The 23,092-nt window shown below is 39.3% G+C and overlaps 1 pseudogene; it reads right to left on the reverse strand.

The window, feature by feature from the left end:
• Nucleotides 1–17,791: 17,791 nt before the first annotated feature.
• On the reverse strand, nucleotides 17,792–20,322 carry LOC125399209 (SH2B adapter protein 1 pseudogene; annotated as a pseudogene).
• Nucleotides 20,323–23,092: the final 2,770 nt, after the last annotated feature.

The following is a 23,092-nucleotide window of genomic DNA, read 5'->3' on the forward strand; positions in this document are numbered from 1 at the left end:
CCTTACGATCTCTCAAAAAGGCTGAGAAAACGTTCACAATGCCTGTAGAGATAGGGAAGGCTTCCTGGGTCATGACTGGTACAATTACATAAGGCCAGGTTGAAATGGGATGTAGTATTTGTTTCAGTGTGCTGTTCTGCTCATGAAAGCCTCAGTGGTTTCTAAAGAGTGAGTGGTCTTTTGCCTTGGACATTCCAAATTAATTACTTAGCTAGACTAGAGGGGGAAAGAGAGCAGTGGGCAGGTGTCAGCAATGAGAGAAAGACAAGAAAAGACTGTGTTATTCTGAGTTGATATGTAGGCGATACATACACATTTTCTGTTGACAACTTGTTCCCTTGAAGGTGGCTCTGTGTGTGTGTGTGTGTGTGTGTGTGTGTGTGTGTGTGTGTGTGTGTGATGAGAGGCATGGTCTGTGATAGAATAAATCATTATGTACAGAGGAGATGTCCACAAAGAAACAACACCACCTTACTGAAGGTAACATGATCAGTAACTTTCTTTTTCTTAATGACTTTAGGAAATAAGATATACATCTCTTCAAAAGTTTGGGGCCCTAAGCCTCATCACTCTACTTAAAATAAATAAAATAATTTGTTATATCCAGTTCAAATTTCCACAGTTCCAAAAATATTACTGTATTTCAATGAATGATTGAATCTATTTAAAGAGTAAAATAGATGAAGAGAATGCATTCATATAATTTTAATTGTGGCATATTATGATAACTGTTCTGTCCTATTATTAGTTATAATCATTAATTTCTCATTATGACTAATTGTAAGTTGAATTTTGTGATAGGTTTGTACAGGATAATACAAAACCCAAAAACTCTGTGCTACGACCATTTTTTATCTTCTAGCATCTTTTGAGAGCCTTGGCCTACGTGGTCAAAGAGGGCCACTGGAGCAGAAGATACTACATCCTCCTTTTGGAACTTTCTTTTGACTCCGCTGGTGAATCTCGACATGTAGAATCTACTCTTAGTTGCTGTCCCTATCTCTTTTTCCCCCATGAAGTAACACTTAAAATATTACCCCCTATTATAACTCTAAGAGATCAGAATTCCATGGAAATAGAAAATAGAGAAGCAGGCGTTCTTTAGTTTTTAGGAAAACTCTGTAGCATTTTAGGTACCTATATCTGTAGCTTGAAAACAGAAATAAACGTGAACAAGAATGGATTTGCCCTCAATCTACAGTAACATCACACAGGTATCTTTCAGGAATATGGGAAGGGTTGGAGTCGGGGAGGGAGTTCATGGGTGAGTTTGGGGATTGGGCGTGTAGTAGGTAAGGTAGGCTGAAGGCTACATAGGATTTCTATCATGCATTCTGGTTCACTTGAGGAAAATTTATAGCTGACACTTTCAAACATCAATTAAGATTACAAGAAAAGTAATCTCCGTCAGTATCAATAAAATATTGCAATATTCACACACCTCTATACTTTACTTAGAAATAACTGACTATATTGTGATTTCTATACACATCACCGAATCATGTTTGTATTTATCTACTTACCCACATACTTTTATATGTTGTGGTATACTGTAATTATTGTCATTATTCTTTTTTTGTGGCATGGACCATGTGTCAGTACTTTTTCAGAATCAATAAATGCTTACTTTGCCTGACTGTGAAACACTGAGGATAGACACTAAAGAAAGGAGGCACTTTTTCTGAAGTGCCAAATTCATCAATACTGAGGCGCTCTCTCTAGATCTGAGTGTTTAAAGATGCTTATTAGATGACTGCATAAAGGAGGAGTGGGTACAGTGGTGTATTCTGATAAGGGTTTATTAGGTTTGCTGAAAAGGTCAAGAGAATTCAAATACTCCACCTCGGTTCTTATCCCAACCATAGTGTGGTAAGTGAGCTGAAAACTAGGCCAATCATTATCTCTAAAAGCAAGTCACTAAAGACCCTACAGCATTTGAATGTGATCTATTGTTCTGTTCTACAGGACTCTGAAAAGATGAGCTTGGATTTAGGCTTTTATAAGAAAGGTGATAACGAATGTGTGATTATGGCCTCTGAATAAGCCCTGACTAGAAATTGGATTTTGAGTTCTTTGTCAACAGCTTCATAAACGTAGACTATTACTTCATATTTCTGGTGCTTTTGGACATTACCACAGCTGGGAAGGCACTCAGCCCATAGAAATGGAATGAATCAGGAAAGAATAAACAATAAGTGTTTTCTCACCTTTGTTATAATAGCATTTTGGTTTTGAGGATGTGAAGCAGTTGGTATTTGTTGCAAACAAAGTTTCTTGAACCATTTCACCACCACAGAGAGAAAAGCATATAGTTTTTACAGATTACAAAAATTAAGGATGACACTGTTAAATTCTAAAAACCTCTTTTATAGACAGTTTGGGTTGAATATACTTAAGTCTGATTTGCTGAAGTGTCTGTGAAATTGAATAGACAGATATGGCAGAAATATCACCATCCTAAGAGCCAGGGCTTCAGATTCAGAAATGGGCAAGTGCAAAGAGGTCAGAAAACAGGCAAATGTTGCTTAATTAGAAAATGGGAAAATTGTGTTTGTTCGTTTGTTTGTTGTTTTGATGAAATTTATTCTTGATAGCATGTATATAAGGTATCCTGATCACACTCATATCTCTTTCATCCTTTTTAAGGCTTCCCCTCCCTCTTTAATCTCCTTTCCTTCTTACAACTTCCTCCATCTTTAATATCATTTTGCCATGGCTTTGCTTATGTTTATGTCTAGTGATCCTCTGAATTTCACCAGCACCCTCTGTGTGAGCATGGTTCTGGAGTAGTTTGGCAGATGATTCCCTAAGTTCCCCACTAGGATTTTCAGTATCCCCCATCAGAAGCACAATACTCTGTTTATGGCACTAGGTATACATTCTCTCCTGTGCAGCTGGTTTCAAATCCATAGAGAGATCACTTACCTGTGTAACACGGGGGCCATTTTATCACCAGCACCAGCAGGCAAATCTTGTGAGCATTCACTACACAGTGCAAAGCCCACTGCTGGGTAAGAGTGTTGATCACTTTTATACCAAAGCTGTTTATTTATAACCTTCGGGAATAATGAAAGGAAGATGGCAGGAAAAAAGGAAGCATTCAGGTTAGCTTCAGCTTAAATTCTTTGTGTAGCACAGCCAAGACACGTTGTGTGTTCAGCACCAGGGTTTTACCCTGGTTTTGATGGGAAACAAGGAGCAGTGACTAGATCCAGAGGGGTTTGATGGAGCTTCTGGAGCTGCAAACAATTCACAGGAAAGCATCCTACACATAGCCCTCGTAGTAATTGTAAGAATTTGTCCTGTTTCTGCTCTTATAATTAAGGTGACATTGACAGTCTGAATGCCTGTAGCATGAGTACGTTTTCCCCGAGGAAAACAAAAGAAACAAACAAAAAACAGCAAAGGCCATAGATCCAGGTTATTTGCATGAGGCATTTTAGAATATAAATTTGGCATATTTTATAATGCATTTCTCAAAAATAGATGTGAATCCGAATGTTTGAACATTTGTTGACATTTTCATATTAAACTATTCTTTATATTTATTAGTTTGTAGGGAATCCTGAATATTTTTTAGTGTTTATTGTGTTTGTTCTTTGACAATTTCATATGTAGGGATGTGCAGGTGTTCTTGCTGAAAATAAGTCATAGTTGAATGTCCTGAATACAACATTAATACCACTCCCTCTAAGGCTTAAAATAATGTCATGGAAAAGATGAAAGAAAATAAGTTCAGGTAGCGTTCATAGTGCTAAAAGGTTTTATCCACCCTACTGGAGCAGAAAAGTCATCAATAGTCTTACCCAGCTGTGAACCCTGGAAGCTTCAGTAGCGATATAGACCTGGTAAGGTATGCTCAGGGCTAGAATTGTGGCATGAATGTTGTAGAAGTAATAAGTCCCTTCTGAATCAAATGCAAAGAATGTTCTGCCAGATAGAATCATTGTGTAGTACCATTAACTTGGCCAAAAACCTGGAGCTAAGTAAGTCAGAAGTCCTATTGGAAGCCTATTATTATTATTCTGGTAAAAAGAGATATTAAAACCCTGCTCTTAAGTTCTCAAAAGAATAGATTAGTGCATCTCTCAACATTAGATGAGAGAATTTTCTTCTCTCATTAGAGAAGTTTCTTTTTGCAATAGATCATAATTAATAAATACACTGATACATAACTGGTCAAGATGTAAAGAGTAAGAGAATGTGGTACACTCACCTTTAAGTATAACATTTATATCATACGCCTCACTCCAAGACTCAAAAGTCATTGTGGAAAAGAACCAAAGGGACTAGATACATGTAACAAAGCAGTATTTGCAAGACGTGACAGTCTATCTGCAAACATGGACTCACAGTGTTTAAGAATGTGTGAACAAGACTTGCATAACATAGGCTACACCAGAATCTCAGTATGGATGAAGAAGGGTCTCCTGAAATCCATCCACTACCTGAGAAGCTATTGGAAATTGATGACTGTTGAGGTAGGAAGGGTCTGTGTTCTCCATGGATGCTGACCCTCATCCCATATACATCCACATACAGGCAGCACTAAATAATCTCTGGACGTATTTAGCACCCTCCCCCTATACACACATGAGCAATGAAAAGTAAATGTAAAATTAAATGATTATGAAGCTGATTTTAGTTAAATTCAGTAATAATAAAGTGGTCAGGAGGGAGAAGGGATTTATAGAAAGGTGTTGGGAAATATTGATGAGGGAGACGGTACATTATCATATTTATAATATATATATATATATATATATATGAAATTGTCATAGTGGCATTACAAGAAAGATTATTTTGTTCCATATCCAGTACCATATCTTATCACAGTTTCCACTGTCACTAGAGAATGCAATTCCTTACTTCTTTCCTGGGAGTTCTATCAGCAGCCTCTGCTCTACTTTACCAGCTCTGCAGATTCCATCCTGAACACAAATATTGAAAATGTCGAGTTCAATCCCTGTTAATGTGTATTAGTTAATTTTCTAATTCAAAATATTCCCCAAAAGTAACTTAAATAAGGAAAGGCTATTATGTCCCACAATTCAAGGGTGCAATCTACCTTGATGTAAAAATATCAAAGTAGGAGCATAAAATTACTAGTCACATTGTATCTATAGTCAGGAAATAGAAACAGAAGGGGAGGAGCGGTGTGGGTGAGGGAGAGAAGGAGTGAAGAAGAGGAACATTAATTGCAATGCTATAGGATGTATTTTGCTTTGAGTGTTAAAGCTACACTTGAAAAGGCATTTTTTTTTATATCCAAGAATGAGCACATAAAGACAAAGCAGACAAGCCAAGAGTTATTTTCGTTAACTCTGTAGACAAAAGATGGCCAACATGTATGCATGTTCTCTGGAGATTTGAGAATGCCTTAAGACAGTTCAGTAAGAGTTGTTTTTTTTTTCCTATTTTCTTCAGTCTGAGACTCTAGAACATGGTGCAGTTTTGTTAGCACTGAGAGTAAATCTTCTGAACTCAGTATCATACTTACTTTTAAATTGCTGTCACAAGACACCACGAAGAGACAACTTATAGGAGAAATAGTCCATTTGGAGCTTACAATTTCAGGGGCAGATTCCATGATTACCATGGCAGGGAGAATAGCGGCTCACAAGCAAGCATGGCAGCAGGGACAGAGAGGGCTAACTTGGAAGACTATGGGCTTTTGAAAGCTTAACACAGGAACCCAGTGCCATAACTTCTCCAAGAATGACACACCTACTAACCCTTCTCAGACAGATCTATCAACTAGGTTTTCTTTTTTAAAAAAGATTTATTTATTTATTATGTATACCATATTCTCAGTATTCTGTCTGCATGTATGCCTGCAGGCCAGAAGAGAGCACAAGATCTCATTACAGATGGTTGTGAGCCACCATGCAGTTGCTGAGAATTGAACTCAGGACCTTTGGAAGAGCAGACAGTGCTCTTAACCACTGAGCCATCTCTCCAGCCCTCAGCTTGTTTTTCAAATATAAGGGCCAGTGAGTGAACACTACCTTTAAATCACCACACTCAGTTAAACCAGTCCAGAAATTCTCTCAAAATCATGCTCAGAAGTCCATGTATATTCTAGATCCTCTCCAGTTGATACTTTGAACCACCAAAGATGACACATTATTTGTTAAATTTCTTTTAAGATATGTTCTCACTGTAGAGTCTTGAGTAGTGGTTCTCAACCTTCTTAATGCTGTGATGTGACCCTTTAATATTGTTCCTCATGTGCAGTGATCACCAACCTTAAAATTATTCTTTGGTCTCTTAATAAGTGTAATTTTGCTACTGGTATAAATGATAATATAAATATCTGATATGCAGGATGATATCTGATATGAAGCCTCTGAAGGGTCATGAATCAAATGTTGAGAAACACTGGTCTAGGGGAACTTGACCTCTGTATGTGATCCAGACTGTCTTTAAGTTAGATATTATTTTGTTTCAGCCTTTTAGGTACAATGAATTGTAAAAATGCACCAGCATATCCCAGCATAATCACTCATCTTGACTATTAAAATGATTGCATCTAGATGCATGTAGGTAAGTACTAAAGTCTATTTCTGGGACTATTTGTAAAGGTCTTTTACAAACAATTGAGTAAAGATGAAAGATGCCCTCAATGTTGTCATCACCTTCAAAGTAATTTGTGTAAAGCCTGGAGGAAACAAAGGAGAAGGAAGAAAGAAGTTACTAGGAAAGACATTCCCTCTCTCTGCTTTCTGGCTTCCTGAGGTAAGCAAGTTCTTGTCATGTGTTTCCAATGCTTTTCTTTTCTGCTTGGCCTCTGGCTCAGAGTAAGGAGCCAGCAGATCTTCGATGTGCGATATCCTTTTGTATATGTGTTAGTTTCATTGGTTAATGAATAAAGGAGCTTTGGCCAATGGCTTAGCAGAATAAAGTCAGGCAGAAAATCTGAACAGAGATGGAGAGAGAGAATAGGTGGAGTTGATGGAGACACCATGTAGTCACTGAAGGAGTAGCATACCACACAGGTAAGTTGCAGCCTTGTGGTAAAACACAGATTAATAGAAATGGGTTAATTAAATAGAGTTAGCCAGTAAGAGTCTAAGACATTGGTCAAGTACTCATTAGTGGATTCTAGCCATAAACCACGGACATTGAGCCTATAGTTCGTGATCCTAGAGAACCTAAATAATAAGGTGAACCTAAAGAAAAACTTAAATTTATCCTGCTGGATATTGGAAGTAGACAAAATTGCCGGGCAAAAGTTAGGAGCATGGGGGTGGGGTGGGGAAAAGGGGAGATGGGGAGAGAGAAGGGAGAAGGGGAAGATTGGGGAGAGCTTGGGGGAATGGGATGGTTGAGATGGAGGAAGGGTGGATATGGGAGCAGGGAAGAAGATATCTTAATTAAGGGAACTATTTTAGGGTTGGCAAGATACTTGCTCTAGAGGGGTTCCCAGGTGTCCAAGGGAATATCCCCAGCTAGGTCCTTGGGCAACAGAAGAGAGGGAGCCTGAACTGGCCTTATCCCACAGACATACTGATGAATATCTTACATATCACCATAGAACCTTCATCTGGCGATGGACGGAGATAGAGACAGATATCCACGTTGGAGCACTGAACTGAGTTCCCAAGGTCCAAATGAAGAGCAGAAGGAAGGAGAACATGAGCAAGGAAGTCAGGACTGTGCGGAGTGCATCCACCCACTGAGACACTGGGACTGATCTAATGGGAGTTCACCAAGGCAAGCTGGACTGGGAGTGATGGAACTTGTGATCAAAATGGACACTCTGAACATGGCTGGCAATGAAGGCTGACTGAGAAGCCAAGGACAATGGCACTGGGATTTTATTCTACTGCATGGACTGACTTTGTGGGAGCCTGGTTTGTTTGGATGCTTACCATTATAGACCTGGATGGAGTGGGGAGGACCTTGAACTTCCCACAGGGCAGGGCACCATGACTCCTTTTAGGACTGGAGAGCGAGGGGAGGGGGAGTGAGGGGAGTGAGAGGGAAAAGGGAGGATGGGAGGAGGTGGAAATTTTTAATAAATAAATATTTTTTAAAGAAAGAAGACAGTTACAAAGTCATGGAAGCTTCTGCTCAAATTTCAAAGGAGAGTTGGAGAGTCACGTCACTGAGGGACAACTTTGTGCTGAAAGTGGAAAGCCTCCAATAAAGCAGGGTGTGTGAAGCCAGAATTGTAATTTTGCAGCCTACCAGGGACATGGCATCAATTAAGAGTCCCCAGGAATGTGTTTTGTCTCTATAAGAAACCCAAAATGAGAGACATTTTCTCAAAAGAAAGACTATGTAAACTGCAACCTAACAAGGGCATTGTGACAAGGCTTGTAATAACCCTTTGTATCACATGAACTGCCAAGAAATTACAGCTATCAGAAACAGGTGGGCAGGGTTCAGTACTTTCTTTGTAGGATGTCCATCTTACTTGGGGCCAGGCTTTTACTTTATTGTGTTCTTTTATTTTGAAAGGAAACCATTTACCCTTTCATCAATGCTAATTGATGATGGGCAAGTCAGACTTTGAATTATTTAGGATGAACATCAAAGTTCACTTGATTCACTGAGGAAACTTTGGTATTTAGCCTAACTATGAATACAATCAACTTTCTGAGGTGTATTAAATACCACCTGCATTATGAGGTAGACATAAACATTCCGAGGCCAGTAGAAGAGTGCTATAATTTGGATATGAAGTTTCTCACCCAAGAGCTGCATCTTGAAAGCCTGTTTCAGTGTTAATAATGAGAGGTAGTTATAATATTAGGCAATACGGTCATAGCTGATTGGGCCATTAGGAGTTGAACTTTAGCTGTGTGTGTGTGTAGAACAGTAGGATTTTTCTTTGAAGGGGATAGGTTTTTATTTTTGGAAAGAAAAGTTGTTTATGGGTCTCTGCTGATAAGCTGCTAGGAAGTGACCAGTGTCATTGCAGCATGGCTTTCTGCTGCTGTGAGTTTCTGCCTCACCATGAATTCAAAATGGTTGGATCTAGAAACTGTGGAACACAAGTCAAAATAAACAGGTTTCTTCCCAAAAATTAATAATAAAAAAAACTAAACTGAAAACTGGGAGAAAGGAGGCAGAGTCAGGGAGAAGCCATGTAACCCTGCAGGAGACAGATTGCCAGAAATTTACCTGGTAACCACAGTCTTGTGGCAATACAAAGATTAATAGAAATGGGTTAAATTAAGATGTAAGAGTTATACAATAAGAAGTTTGAGCTAATGGGCCAAGCAGTTATTTAAATAATACAGTTTCTGTGTGATTATTTCTGGAGTCTGGACAGTCGGGAAACAAACAAGCAGCCTTATTACAATAGTTGGGTATAAATGGTTAATGGTTACAGTAGGTCTCTTTCTAAAATAGGAAGGATATGATATAGAAATGAATACATTGGTATGAATTATGGTCTGTTGATACAAATTTAAGGTCTATTTTTGTCATAATATATAAATAAATTTTTACTCTCGTTTAATGTATTATGTTTGTACTACTCATTTAAAAATATAATGTATATTTTAAAATGTAGGTTAATAGATAGTCATCTAAACTTCTTGTTATGTTATTTAGACTTCTAAATGTACAGAGATATATTTCAATTAGATAGATAACCTTCAAGAACTTTAAAATTAAAAAAAAATGTCATTTCCATGTTTTAAGAACTTAGACTTTTCTAACAATGAAAAATATCTGCTTTGGGTGGTACCAATCTACTGCAAAAGATTTATAGGTATTGAAGAAACTCATTATGGAATTTGCCTTTACTATGAGAAGGATAGTCATTTGGGCAAGAAACTGCTCTTGACTGGACTACATGATGGTATGCTGTATAAACTTTACATGTAGGACCTACAGAAAAGTGACTGCTGAACTTTCCAAAAGGTGGGATAGTCCTTCAGGGTTCCTGCTCCACCAAAGAAACTGCCAAACTTTCTTCAGGACACAGAAGAAAGCAACTCACAAACTTTGCCAGAAAAAAAGCACAACAGATCTTCAAATTTCCTGCTTCACTGAAAATTCTGCCAAATGCTCTGGGTCAGTAGGCTAAAGATAGATGCCCTAATGTTACAGAAGAATTTTGGGTGACTGTCCAGGCAATGAGATGTCTCTGCCATTTCTAGAGTTTAAGAAGTTGCTTATAGTGTACTTCCATTTACTTAGGTAATATTATATTCTTCTTGGGTCTTTGATGGAATTGAAGACTAGATAGTCATAATTACACTTTTTTTCAGTTGTGTTAAAAGATAAATTAGATATACAACTTTAGACTCACAAAGATGGATGATAGAATATTTTAATTTTTGCCTAATACAAATAAACTAAATATTGTGACTCTAATTCTTGCTTGATAAATGTTTTGTTTTATGTAATTGTTTACTAATAAAGTTAAAACCTCCCTTTTTGGTTTAGACAGGAAAAGGGAGGTGGTGTGCAGTGGCCTTCTTTATATGTGCTGCTTTTATTAGCTAATGAATAAAGTGGTTTTGGCCAATGGTTTAGGAGAGTAAAGCCAGGTGGGAAATCTGAACAGAGAAATAGAGAGAGAATCGGTGGAGTCCAAGGAGACACCATGTAGTCACTGAAGGAGTAACATGATACATTGGTATGCCAAAGCCTGTGGCCATACACAAATTAATAGAAAAGAGTTAATTTGATAGTTAGAGTTACTCAATAAGAAGTCTAAGACATTGTTCAAACAATAGTAACTGATAATAAGCCTCAGAATGGTTATTCCATAAGCAGCTTCCGGAACAGGCAGGTGGAGAAAAACAGTCCAGGGGAACCAACAGGATGGAGGATTCTTCTAGCTAGTGGCCTTGCAGTGAAACTGTTAAACAAATGCTTCTTCTCCTCCCTCTAAGCTGCTTCTGTTGTGTATTTACTAAAGCATTGCAAATACTGATCAGTCTGGGTTGTGCACACCTTTAATCAAAAACAGAGGAGGAAGATCATTGTGAGTTGAAGACAACCTGATCTACAAAGTGAGTTCAAGAACTGGCAGTTCTGTTAAACAGAGAAACCCTGTCTCAAAAAACAAAACAGAAAGCAAAAACAAAACAAACAAAAAACATAAGTCAAACACTTTACCAACTGACCAACATAATTTCATACTTATTCACTGGGTGAAAAGAAGCTGTTAGATGAGTTTGAATATTTTGAATTTTAATAGGAGAAAATAGTTGATTTTCAAATAAAAAAGATACAACAGGAATAAGAAAATGAAAAGGAGAAGAAGACGAATAGCAAGAAGTGTGCAAATTGAGGACTAGGAAAAATGTGAGGATTGGAGTAAAGGAGGAATAGAAGGTGAGTCAGAGAAGTATTGTCAAACTTAGGGATTACAACCTATGCTTCAAGACTTGTCACCCATCTTAAATTATCCAATTAAAAGGGTCAGATAGAATGCAGAAAAGGGAGATTTACTCAGTGGAGCTAAATTGGGAAGAGGGTCAATAAGATCCAGTGAATCCCACAAGTCTGACTTTGGGGTTCAAAATTAATATCAGAGCTTAAGTAAAAGACCAAAGATTTGCATATCTAATCAGTTCCAGTTCAGGTGCAGTCTGGGCCACTATATTGTCCAGGATTCAGGCTCCTCCTGCAAAGTGATCCAATAAGCTATTAGATCTGTGTGAACTCTGTTCTCTCCAGACAAGCTCTGCTCTAGCTGGGTCTTTTCCTTTTTTCATCATGTATTTCTTAAAAAAAATTTCAGTCTGCCTTGAGATCCACTATTACAATATCCTTGTATCTCTTTAGAACATCTTCACTTCTGGCCATACTGTACAGGAACAGGATGTGTAAAAGAAGGAGAAGGAGGAGGAGAGGGAAAAGGATGGAAAGGAGGAGGAAGAAGAGGAGGTGAACATACCAAAAGATGATGAAAGTCAGTGCCTAGAACAATGTAGAATATAATCCAGTCTCCAATTCTGTGCTTCTAAAACTTGGAACAATAGTGTAGAATAAAGATCATGTACACTGATAAAGGTAGCAGGTGAAGAAATCCTTCTACGTAATAGGCACAAGTCATTTTCAGTGGCAATACCCAGGGCTGAGGGTGTAAATTTATTTGGTATTTCCAAAGAAATAATACAATACCTGAAATCAGTTTGATCCACTCAGCTGGGTATATTGATGACTCTCACTCTCCAGCCTTCTAGTCACTTCTGTGATTATGTGGTATACTCACAATTACTTATCTACTTAGAGTAGATCCTCTAATGCATTAGTCTTGTTCTTCAGTCTAGCTACTTATATTTCCCATGAAACCCCCTTTCCTCCCTCAGATGTAGCCACTAGGGTGTTACTATCCCATCCCCTTTTTTGTTTGTTTGTTTTTTTCTCTATTGCTTTAAATCTTCATTTCATTCATCTTTCTATCAAAGTAACTTTATCATTTCCTCTACTGATTTTCATGTTGGGTTCTCTCAGAGCTACCAGAGGAAAGATTCCCTAGCCTATATTTTTCTATTTAACTTTGTGATCTGCCAAGATGATAATGAACACTTGCAGAATCAGGTGAAGGCTATGGATTACTTTGTCTCCAAAGCCAGAAATGGCAATTAGCATTCAGGTGTTGGGAATGACTATTGGTTGAAATGAACGGGAGAAAATGCCTTTAAGCTATGTTAAAAAGTCATTCTCACTTTTCAACAGAGCATACATACCTGTTCACCATCCTTTGCCTTATGAAGTTAAAAAAAACTGTTGGCTTATGCATTTTTTAATTCATGTAAGCATCCACTTCTTGGATACTGAGAACACATTTTAACTCAGAGTTTTATCCTCAAAAGCATAATGCATCCTGTGTAGTTGCTATAAATGTTAATTGAATCTAATTTAATAACTGTCAGAATTTGAACTTCATGAATTTTCTATTTTAGAGAATTAAAGATATGCCACAGAACACATTAAAATCTCTTCTTTGTAATCCCATAATTCCTGCTTTGGGCTGTAAATATAAAAGCTTTGGCAATTACAAGACCGTTCATTGAAAATACCTTATTCTCTCTCTTTTTTAAATGAAAATTACTTCATCCCTAGTTAGTACTTTTAAAATGAATATTTGCAGGAAAATACAAAAACTTTGATGAAAGAAAGAACAAAGGCAACTGCAATTTTTTGAAAATATGTTCAACATTCTTTTAAACACAAAAGAAAATACCTGAGTTAAGAAATTATTTTTCTTATTAAGTGTAAATTCTAGACAACAAACTTATCAAAAATTTCAAAACTTTCCCCAAAATTTAACATTTATTTTTGTATATGAAAAATTACAATAGTAGAAAAAAAGGAAATAAATCATTTTTTAAAAAACATTTTTTCAAATCATTGTAAAATATATAAAAAGAAGAATAAAGGCATCTCATATCTTCAGATTTCAACAATGAATACCTGAGTTTCATAAATAAGCAGTTCATTTAGAATTGATCTCAAATCATTGAAAACATGTCATGTTTGATGCTTTCATTGTTTGCTTAAAATACAGATTGGAAAATGTAATAATTCTGTGACTTGGTTCACCCCTGCTGGTACTGGATGACATTTCAAATTATATGTTTGTCACCCTTTTCCTTTCCTATTTTTAAAATATAAGTAGATTGAATAAAATAAAGAAAATACATTTAAATCTTAAGCATTTTCTTTGAAAAGATTTTCATAATATTTGTCATTGTATTTTAATTTGTAGTAAGAGCAGATATGAATAAAACATTCACCAATGAATAGGACATACAGTTCAATTCCATCTCAATCTTTCCCTGTTCTCCTCCTCTCTGTCTCTTCCCGATACAGTCATTTCCCTGGTTGTCAGGAGAGGGATGGTCTCATGGGATAGTATGTCATAAAAGGTAAGATCAAACCAAGAGGAACAGAAACACAATGGGCCTGTGCACTGAGGCAGGCAATAAAAGACTCAATGGCAGTTTTCACAAAGGCTTCATTTGTCTCCTCCTTGGGTGAGGCATGGTGCTTCATGTCACAACTCCCCACCATGTTCTCAACTCTGCTCCAGGACTGAGGCTCAACAACATCCAGGGGTATTCCATAGTGAACCTAATGTGTAGGGGCTTCAAAAATGGAACGCTTCTCTTTTCATTTCTCTGCCAAAGAGCTGTCACTTTCTTGGAACGTTAAATTTGTCACAAAGAAAGAAAATTCCACCATTGCCTGCTTAAATAAGTCAGAGAGTAGAATCTTCTCCCCAGCGCTTTTGCCACAGCAAGCAAATGTATCAATCATTTTATTCTCTGAAATAACAATTTATTATCCATGCAGGAAGTCTAAGATTCAATCTGCGCAGTGTTCTGAGTGTCACCTCAGATACAAAGACCTGTCAGCAGTCTTTATCAGGGTAATCATTCTGCACTTGTCATCAGGTTTTAATAATAAAACTATTTATTACCTCAATAATTATTTATGACAAGAAGTCTACCATTGATATCATGAGTAAATATTGATAAATCGCTTGGTTAATAAGCTGGTACTACTTAAGTGGCTTAGAGAATATGGAAATGAAAGTGGTATTACAAAGCATTATTACAAAGAATGGCGAAATGTTTATCTTCTATTGAAAAGATTATATTTGCCCAACAGGAACTCTGTGAAAAGAAAGTAAGAAATCTAATTTGTAAAAGGACAAAGATTCACTATGATAGATTGAAGAACCAATATTAATCCTCACACACAAAACAAATCCCAGGCATTTTCATTTTATCTAGAAACTAAGTTACATCCAATGAATAGGATTCAGTTTTAGTTTGCATGCAGAGTGTATGTGTGTGCATGCATGTGTGTATGTGTATATGCATACACATGCATGCATATGAATGTGTGTTTGCTTCAAGAAAAAAATTAAAGATCTGAGAACTACATTAAAATATTTGTTTTCAGTCAAGATCAGCTTCTAAAAAGTACAGAATTTTTAAGTGCTTTAGGACAGAACGGGAACATGAATTTCAAATGGTAGATGGAAATAATATCAATTCTCACCCTCTGATGAGTTACTGTTGAGAACACATAGATATAATCTTTACTTACAACGACTATCTGCCTTGGGCCAGTTTTCTCGAAACCACAAAGGAGCATGAGCTACAACCAACAGTTAGTTATGTGGCCGGTGAAGCTGGATAATATGACATTCACTTCAAAACTAAGATTTGCCATAAAGCCACTCATGCTGGCTGTTTGCCATAGTGGATAGAAAAGTAAAATAGGCAATGGAAGAGAGGCGGAAAATGTTCTATAAAAAATAAAATAAAATAAAGAGAAACCCGAAGTTCACTATGGGAACTTATTCATAAATGCCATCAAAATCATGTTCAAGCTAAGCTTCTGAGGCAGAAGGGAAGGAGAAAAGAGAAGGGTCAGAAGTATAAAGTAATCTTTTTGGGAGCTTTTTAGAATTAGACTCTGAAACAAAGATTTATTTAGTAAAATGTAGTCAGTTAGGGAAATGGCCCTAGAAAGCACCAGAAAGAGAATGGGAAAGTTAGAGACTGAAGAAGAATCAAACAGGCTGATGCAAAGGGCCCCAGGCTGTGATGAAGTTCATTGATGGATTTTAATATACATTCCATAAAGCTGGGCATTTTGCCTTCTGTGTTCCATGTCTTTATTGGGCTGTTGTGGAGGATGACATTCTCAGACACTCCTGGTATGTAATATGCACAGGGTTGTTGTGGAAATGTATAGAACTAGTTAGTAAGAGGAAACTTGTTCACGACATTGATTTTTTTTTTTAACAATAGAGCGCCAGAATTAACTTCCTGAGTGTTTCTTGGAATCAAGAACCTGTGTCACCTGAGTCCTAACTGGCCATCTCTTATCACCAAATGAAGATTCCAGTAAGGTGATGAGTTACATCTAGCTGAGTTAGACAAAGATGTCCTACAGAAATCCCCAAACAATCCAATCTGCCGCCAAGACCATAGACTGCTTTCAACAACCTTTTTGCTAAAGACAACATCTACACAATTGAATAAACTTGGGCAGATCTAGTGGGTGCATACCCAGAACCTCCACTCCTCTATTCTTATGTCTTTGGTACAGGTAGGTACTCTGCAGGTTACCAAATAAACATAAACACCAACCTGTAGCTTTTGTGGGCTTGTTGCTGCTGCCTGTTGTGTGACCCCTGTTTCCTGGAGGGTGGGGGTGTGAAGATGCAGAGGCAATGACGTAGACTCCAAGAGATTCCAATGCAGAAGCTATTTATTGTAAAAGGTAGGGGCTTTTTATGGAGTTAGGAAGATTAAGCTGCTCCAGGAACATTTTTCGTTGGTCCTTTTGAAAGTAGCAGCCACTGCTGCTATGTTGTGATTGGACTGAAGTGCATGTCATCAGTTACTATGCTTTAGGTCCGCTGAAAAGATGTCTTGGCCAATTTTGCCCACTCATTGTGAGTTTGCATGCACGTGTTTGGGTGTGCACTATTGCCCTGCCTCATCTCACCCTTTTTATTTTATTTTTATTGGGAGACCTAGTGCGAGTTAGACTTTTATAAGCCCATCTCGGAGATGCCCCAGTATTTTGGGCTGTAACTGTCTTAGGTTGGCCTGCCAGACAGGTTCATATCCTTCTTTGACTACCTATCCTTGAAGATCCCAGGAAGTCAGAAGCAAGGGGAGACTTTTAGAAGCACTTTAAATGGCCTCCTATATTTTGTGTTAGCCAAGCCTGGACCGCCTCCCTTGCAGGTTTCGATCTAGCTTTCTCTATAGCCATTAACACCTGAAGTGTTGCCTTGTTCACCTGCTGCTGTCAGGATCTTAGCTGTGGGAGATAACTAAGCAGAAATATTAGAGCCACCACCACCCCTCCCATAAGACACTATGCAATAAGTTTAGAGGGGTCTAGCATGGATTTAATGTGATCCCATACTTGGACAAAGAATATGGTAGACAAAACCATTGGCTCAACTCGTGTCAAGTTAAGTTGCATAGGTTCTGATTGGGCCATTTCTAATACCTTAAGGACTGTAAATAACTCCCCTAGTTGCACTGATTCAGGATTATCTATAAAAGCTCTAGTAGCCTGGGGAATGGCATTTTGGATGGTGGTTGAATAGTTTTTTATCTTTAGTTTGAAAAGGCTGAGGGCAAAAAACCATCTGTCCTGAGGGAAATGGTTATCCGGCGTACCCATACGGGACTAGCAATCACTTTAAAACAGCCTTCCTCTAAGTGGTTTGTTGTTTTTCCTGGCTCTGCTTATGAGACTGTCTCTGCTGTCTGGATCTAGAACTGTAACTCCTGGGGAAGGGCATACACCAGGTATGACAAGCAGCTGCTGACTGCCTTGAAGGGCAGCAAAGGGCTTATTTCCATAGACTGCACAGGAAGCTGGAAGAACACATTGAGCAGGAGCAACAGAAACTCCCTGTTGCCACCTTGGCTCTGGAAGAGAACCTAAAGGGGTTCCAAAATGCTCTCAAGCTAACTCACAATGATACCAAAATCTTTATTCTACTGCTGTTCAAATACCTCAGCAGAGAGAACAAAGGTATTGGGACAATTTTTCTTTTTAAATGACAGTTACTATGTTACTTTAATCTAAAAGATCTGCCTAGTGGATGAGAACCAGTTCACCTTAACCATTACAAACCAAGGCACCAGGAGTGTGAAACCATTATCCAGTCTCATTCATATCAGGACCAGCTGGGAGCTTCTACAGTCTCATGTCCAATGATAACACTCTTGGCATTAAGGGCATTTTATCTTTGGACAAGCTCTGGGGCAATCCCTCCATTAGTGGCCAGACTGTACAGTCTGGCAAGGTGGAAATATCATCCTGGTCAAGTTTGGCATTGACCAAGGCACTGATGGGAGCCATAAGGGCAGAAATGGGCCTGTTCGTTTGTTGTGTCAGTATCATGGGCAGCTAAGACCCCCTTATGAATATCTTCATTTCGAACAGGTGAGATGAAATAATAGGTGACAGTGATGAGACCCTCCCAGGTTAGCTGTTTAATAAGGATATCCTTGGTAGGGACAAATTGGATGAGCTTTTCAATAACATTGGTGACACGGGTCAAAAATTCAGGAAATGGTTCTGCAGACTGCTGGAGAAGATAGCACTTGTCCTGGGGCATACAAAGTTTGAGGTTCTTGAAAGCTACTTTGAACACTTGTTGGAAATAGGCATGCAGGCCAATCATGGACTGTGAAACAGAATCAGTGTAATGTCCATGCCCAGTAAGCATGTTGAGGGTCATATTAAGTCCAAATTGCAAATTTGTATGGGCTTGAGTCTCAGCTGCATCATCATAGGTGGAGCGCCATTGAGGGAAAACGGACGGGTCAAGAACTGCCTTCAACATGGAGTACAAATCGTAATGGGTTGGAAGCTGCATGGCCCACTGCCTGAGTACTTGCTCAAAATAACAAGAGTCAGGGTAGCATTGGTCACCCTTGCACATCCCTGTATGGCTTCCAGCCTGCTCTTGGCCCTGCTGTCACTGGGAGGGCACATAGCTGACAAGGACAACACCACTGTAGCTTCCAGACTCCACAGGGGTAGGATGCATTCAGAAGTGCCAAGCATATTGAAAATGGACTGGGACCACCGATTTTGGACCCAGCCGTGACTCTCCTCATTCAGTGACAAATGCAGGTGGTTGACCCTGTCCTGGAAGTTGAAAGTAAGGACACATTCACCGCGTCTTGTTGCACTGTGATGTACCAGGAAGACACCATGTGAGCCAGCGCCTCCTTCCAGCACTGATTGGGCCGCTTGAGTAGAGAGAGCATGCCATGGAACCAAGGATATCCTGAGAGGGGCTGATACCCCTCAGAGCTCCTCTTACTCCCTCTGGAACAGAAATGACCCTGCAGATGCTTCTAGAGTATCCAGGGGAGGGAGGGGGGTTGAGAGGTGATGAACTGTCGCTGCTGGGGAACCCTCCTCAATGGAAATGCAAGGGGGCAATTTTGGAGGAAGCAGGTCCACTGAGTTAAAGTGGGAGGCAGCAATGGAAGCAGAACTGGAGGTGAAGAACACTGACGGCCAGTCGGAAGGGCCCCTATAATCCCTCCGTGATAGGTGATCTTTACTCTTGTTGGGTTCCAGCAGCAGATCCTGGCTGGGCAGACTTTCTGAATGATTCAGGCAGGGAAATTCCAGGCTGTCTGTGTTATCCTTTGTGAGAAAAGAGGTCCTAGGGACAAGGGTAAGGGTATGAAGAACTCCAAATGAGTTCCTCCTCTTCCTTCTCCTTCACTTCGGAGCTGTAGGTGACATTTCTGCCACTGAGGCTGCCTTTCTCCCTTTGAGGCAGCCTTGGTGCCCGTATTCCATGATCCACTCCTGATAGGTCAGGGGCAGCTTCTTCAGCCCCCATAAAAATGAGCAAACAGGTCTTCTTTCTTCACAATTCCTATTCCATCTTTCAAGGTTCCCTCTTCATGACTCAGTCTTATTTGTTCAATGTGGTGAGTCATCTCTCCCCGAGGCGTGTGCTATCACTAGCCAATACCCTGCCAACTGTCCTAGCACCGTGAGAAGTTGGAGTTGCTGTTTCTACTTAGGGATGGAGGACCTGGTGTGGTCTTTAGAGGCCCAGCTGGGGAAGAAGTGTCAACAGCCCCTCACCATTGCAGGATGCCTTGGACAGAACTTCTGAATGAGCAACCCACTAAACAGAGGGAAAAATCCTTTCTTGAGCTTCTACTTTGAGGACAGTATAGAGCAGGAAGAGACTGTAGAAGGAAGAGGGTCAACTAGGTACTCAGAAGATAGAAATGGGTCCAACACCGTCAGGGCCCCGCCCACCCTGCAGCTATGAAGGGACAAGTCATGTGGTGGTACAATCTCTACAAAGGGGCCAAGACAGTTGGGAACAGTGAGTCCCAGGCCCAGGCCTGCTCAGCTTTGAAGTGCTGCAGGAATAGCTTAGCAAATCAGCCACAAAAGCGCAGTTTCTACACCAGGCTATGCATATTGTAGGTCGGTGATCAGGTAGAGGTGAAAACAGTGGACAAGATTCATGGCAACAGCCCTCACACGGGACTCACAGAACTCTTGCCAACTTGGGGTAGAAGGTGGTGGCAGTGCTGGTGGAGAAGGGAAGGCCCCATCCTCCAGGGAAGAGGAACCCTTCTTGATGAACCACAGGAGGATCCTGTAAGAAGAGGCAGCAAAGAAGAAAGTGGCCAGAAGACCAGAGGTGAGCGGCAACAAGTACATCTCAGTTCCCAAACTCAGCTCCAGTGTCAAGCTAGTGGAAGTAGCCACCAATTGAGGAGAACGTTCCAATCCCAGAAGGGAAAGGGGATTCAATTGCAGTCGAATGGTCAAAGCCTTTGCATGAATTAAGAGACAGGTCATCATCCCTCTAATGGCTCTTCATTGGTGATCACATAGTCAGATTAGTTGAGAAGAAAGACCAGGAGAGAGAGTCCAACCAACAGCCTACACTCCAATAAGAAGTCAGATTCCCCATAAAGCAAGAGAGCCTTCAGATAATCCTGGAGAGTGGCCCCAGGCAAAAGGCTTCAGTTGCTACCAGGCACGAAGGAGTTCACTTGTGGACAAAGAATGAAAGGAAAGAGAAATTAATGTTTGCGGACCCAGTGTGCTGCTTATAGTGAGGGACTTCTGCCATTTGTTAGGTTGCAGTCACATGCTCACACAGTGTCTCCGGGCAAAAAGGACCTGTTGAGGGATCCCTTATTGGTTCTACCTCCTGGGAGACAGCCCTTATGTGAAGGTACCATCCCAAGTCACGATGGAGAGTTCCTAACCAGGATGACAAATGGGAAAGAAAAGAAAATGATGGTGGGATAGGAAAGAAAATCCCAATTTCCCAAGGGCTTAGAAAACAAAAATAGGAATCACCTCACCGAACACAGCCAAAGGGGGCTAACCTAGGACATCAGCAGAGACTAGAGACATGGACAGCAGCCAGGGCAGCAAGAAAGAAAGAAAAATGCCCTAAAGAGGGTATGGCGGACACAAAAAGAGAACAAAAGGAAAGGGCCCATCCAGGTCGGCTGCCAGCTGTAGTTTTTCAGGCTTGTTGTGCTGTCTGCTCTGTGATCCCTGTTTCAAGGGGGGCAGGCGATGAGAAGGCATGGAAACAAACTTCTCTACAAAAAAAAAAGAAATAAAAAAGTAAGACTAAAATGACACCTAATGATATTAGGTCATAGGTCAGTGTCTTATTCAGCCATTGTCAGAGAAACTTCCTCCTGCAGCATATGGGTGAAAATACAGAAACCTACAGCCAAACATTGCAAACACACACACACACACACACACACATACACACACACACACACACACACACACACACACACACACACACACACACACAGAGAGAGAGAGAGAGAGAGAGAGAGAGAGAGAGAGAGAGAGAGACTTTGTAACACACTGCTCTAAATGACATGTCTCCACCAAATCCTATCCTGAGCTCAGGAGACTCTATGGAGGGGGCAGAAAGAGTGAGCCAGAGAGGACAGAGAACACCAAGAGAACGAGGCCCTATGAATCAATTGAGCAAAGCTCATATGAGCTCACAGAAACTGAAGCAGCAAGCACATAGCCTACACAGGACTGTACCAGGTCCTCTGCTCTTCATGAGATGGCACAGGATGGCAGAAGGTATCATAACTATTCATTGTGTAAAGTTTACAAATCACAATTTAAGAGTTCTGGAGATTCCCAGTGTATATGTTTATGTTGTAATTGGCCATGAGTAGATAAATTATAGGAACCAAACTTCATAATATAGAAAGAGTGCTGTAATTAGGGTACTCACAGATATTAATCTACAAGGTTTCATGGGCAATGTTCTATAGTGTGCTAAATGTTTTGGAGAAAAAACACTCCGTGCACTCTTCACGCTGACACTGTTATTGAAATGGAAAGATTAAGGATAGACTGAGGGGTATTTTGCAATTGCTTTTGTGTATTTGTTTGTCTTTAAATTTGTGAATTGAGATTATTACCAGGAAATTAGACTTGATACTTTAAACTGAATCTGTGAATGGTTTTGACTATAAGACTCACTTCAATGGTATTTACATACAGCTCTCTAATTTCTTCTCACTTTTTAATTATTTCTCAGAGATTTGGAATGACAAAGAACACCAGAAATACAACTGATAAATCTTCTATTCTCAAAGAATGTGTATTCTATTGGTATAAGTCAGACATCAAAACAGTAATTAGGATAAACAAAAGAACAGACAAAATATTGGGAAGCAGAGAACAAAATTTATTCAACAAAACTATGAAGAATAGTTAACCATATCAGAAATTATTCTCTTTCCTTTTTATTATCTATTATTTGTGAAATTGTGGGCTAAGCAACAAAATATGTTGACAAGAAAATAAAATTATCAAAAGCCAGCTATAATAATAGTGGTAGGGATTCAGAAAATAATAGGTAAGGACACATCACTGCATAAGCCATGATATAGTTGATATCTCAAGGGAGAAGAGAATGTTACTTGGCAAGGAATGGTTTAGACATGAGGAAGAATGTTCACAGACAACAGATGGTGGAGAGAATCAAGCTGTTATAACTTTTCCCCCTTATTTCTTTGTTGCAAAAAAATCATATAATATATTTGATTATGATTTTTCCTTTCCCTAATTCCTTATTCATGTTTTCTTCTTCCTCTGTTCCTCCCAAACTTTACCAACCTTTATACTCACCCAACTTTTTTACTTTCTCTCTCTCTTTCAAATAAGCAAACAAGTAAAGAAACAACAAAAAATAAAAGAAAAGAAACACACACACATACACAAACCCTCGCAAAAACACAAAAATGAACATCAAAACAAACAAGCAAGTGATCAATAAGACAAAATGTGCCCAAGCAAAGTAAAATAAAATACAAATTTACAAAAAATACTATTGATTTTATTTCGTGATGGCCATCTGCTGCTGGGCATGGGGTTTTATCGGCTTTGTTCTGAAGTGGTGGTAATATACACAGAGACACTCCGTTAGAGAAAACTGAATTTTTTCTTAGCTGTGAATATCACTTGCAGGTATCTTTTTGGTTAAGAGTAGAACACAGTGTTTATTTCTCCTTCTTCTTGCTAGGGTCCCATTTGGCTTGAACCCATAAAGGCTTTGTGAATGCTG

Source organism: Myodes glareolus, chromosome 22 (genome assembly GCF_982192425.1).
Source record: "Myodes glareolus chromosome 22, mMyoGla1.1, whole genome shotgun sequence".
In the NCBI taxonomy this organism is placed as follows: domain Eukaryota; kingdom Metazoa; phylum Chordata; class Mammalia; order Rodentia; family Cricetidae; genus Myodes; species Myodes glareolus.